We start from the raw sequence: 1,900 nt of genomic DNA on the forward strand, positions 1-1,900 counted from the left end.
TTCGGAATCCTACTTCATCTTGTTTTTTTAAATTTTTAGCCCATGGTTTTTTCCAAAAAATGGCTCCGAAATCACCCCAAATTTTTATTGCATTTTCTGATACATATTGATGTCCTTGTGCTCTTTAGAAAGTTTGAGCTAATTTCAACTTAAACTTTTTGAGTTATGAGCATTTTTTACACTAATTGGCTCCAGAATTACATATTTATATCTTTCCTGTAAATGACGTTTCTGATTTATAATGATATTCATTGCGATACCGTAAATGAAAAATTTTTCAGGCCGCCATTGTGGAGGTATTGCTGCACTGTTTTCAATGGAGCTCGATACACTTTCTGCCATTTTGTAACTAAGAGCAAGCAGTTATAACCTCAAAAAGTGAAAAATTGCAACTTGTAGCATTCTTTTCATAGGTCTGCAACTGTTTGGAGTCACTGGTGTCACGAGGAGAAGTAGAATTGACAGTTTTTAGCCTGTCGGTCCATTGTAGCGAGTGATAGTATACCTCCATAATGGCAGCCTGAAAAATTTTCCATTTACGGTATCCCAATGAATATCATTATAAATTAGAAACGTCATTCACAGAAAGATATGAATATATACATCATACAATGTACCTCCAATTATTATTAATATCACTTACTGAGTAGTTGTAAGACACGTCTTCCTTTTGTAGATTAACAGCTTAATAATGAAATGATCACAATAATTATATATTTGAACCATAAAATTCCGTTACTTAGTTTTAAAGCTTAAAGTGCACAGAATTACATGAACAAAAACAAAAGAACAACCAATGAGCTTACAAAAAAGATAAATCAAAGCTGAAGCTGGTCCTCACAGTGAGAATGAGTATGATAAAAGAGAATTTTATTGTTCAGCCTGTATCTCTCCAAAAGCTGCCATTTTACTTACATTTTTACCACCAACACAGACAGGTGCACGTTAATTAGAAAAATTAAATAATGGACCTCAAGAAGTCAGTGTAGGTTTTTAAAAGCTTTTCTTAATTATTTTCTCTCCATTTTATTTTAGTATCAGTCCTGTATGCTTCATTTTTATGATTTCAAGCACCTGGATCACATGAAAGTGCGTTTAATCTAATGATTTATAACTTTTTAAATTTTTGTTCGTTGTCCACGTCCTTGTAGCTATGCCCCACCTACTCATTAATATTCTCAAGTCAACGTGAGTACTTTAAATAATGAGGGAGGGTCTGGCATTAAAACGTAACTTGTGCGCATATTAAAATAGAAACAAACAATTGTAGTTGAATATTAATAATAAGTAAATTATTTAAAATAAATTAAAATAAATTATGCATTTAAGTCATACATGTACAACATGTACCTTCTAACACTTGACTCAGGTTTTCCCACAAAGCATATGTTAAGTGAGCTAAACAGCATGAGCTTTGTGAGCTGCTGCATTATAGTGCCCTGCCTTTTTTAGCAACTTTTAAAAGTCATAAAAAATTCAATTTTGATCGGAATCAGCTTACACTTTCTACACAGCATAAGAACATGTATACGTATTAGAAAGCATTGTAAAAATGGAGATATCTCTCCTTTTCATTTTTGATTAAATTTGGCCAAAATTCCTGTGCTCATTATAGTCAGGATCTTTGACCCAAATTTCGAGTAAATTAAAAAGTTCATAAAGACTAGAATCAGCTCAAAGTAGATACACAGCATCAAAAAATATTATAATGGAGAATTCTCTCCTTGTCATTTTAACTAAAATTTCTACACAACATACAAACATAATATACTGTACATGTACAAATGAGCCATATTTGGTAAAGCACCAAATGCTATAACTCACTATTTGTGACCATAATTGACAAAGAGGTACCTTATGGCGGATTTTTAAATTAATTATTATAATGAAAAATATCAAC

At 31.7% G+C, this 1,900-nt stretch overlaps 1 protein-coding gene and 1 long non-coding RNA gene across 3 annotated transcripts in view; one reads left to right on the forward strand and one right to left on the reverse strand.

Moving 5' to 3' along the window:
* Positions 1–895, reverse strand: part of LOC100640341 (uncharacterized) — a 6,989-nt gene extending 6,094 nt beyond the window's left edge. Inside the window, exons 1-2 of one of the 2 annotated variants that reach the window (XR_002187754.1) lie at positions 807–895; positions 644–684 (exon numbers count right to left, since the gene is read on the reverse strand). The gene's annotated coding sequence lies outside the window, so the exon portion shown is untranslated. Of the gene's footprint in view, positions 1–643; positions 707–806 lie in introns of those variants that run through there. The other variant, XM_020003939.1, reaches the window with a different exon arrangement.
* A 29-nt stretch (positions 896–924) lies between these two features.
* On the forward strand, positions 925–1,521 carry LOC109587716 (uncharacterized). The gene is made up of 3 exons (XR_002187755.1): positions 925–985; positions 1,036–1,089; positions 1,152–1,521. It is a non-coding gene; the product is annotated as an uncharacterized LOC109587716 (long non-coding RNA).
* The last annotated feature ends 379 nt before the right edge of the window (positions 1,522–1,900 follow it).

This window comes from Amphimedon queenslandica, unplaced genomic scaffold (genome assembly GCF_000090795.2).
Source record: "Amphimedon queenslandica unplaced genomic scaffold, v1.1 AMPQUscaffold_12470, whole genome shotgun sequence".
Classification (NCBI taxonomy): Eukaryota; Metazoa; Porifera; class Demospongiae; order Haplosclerida; family Niphatidae; genus Amphimedon; species Amphimedon queenslandica.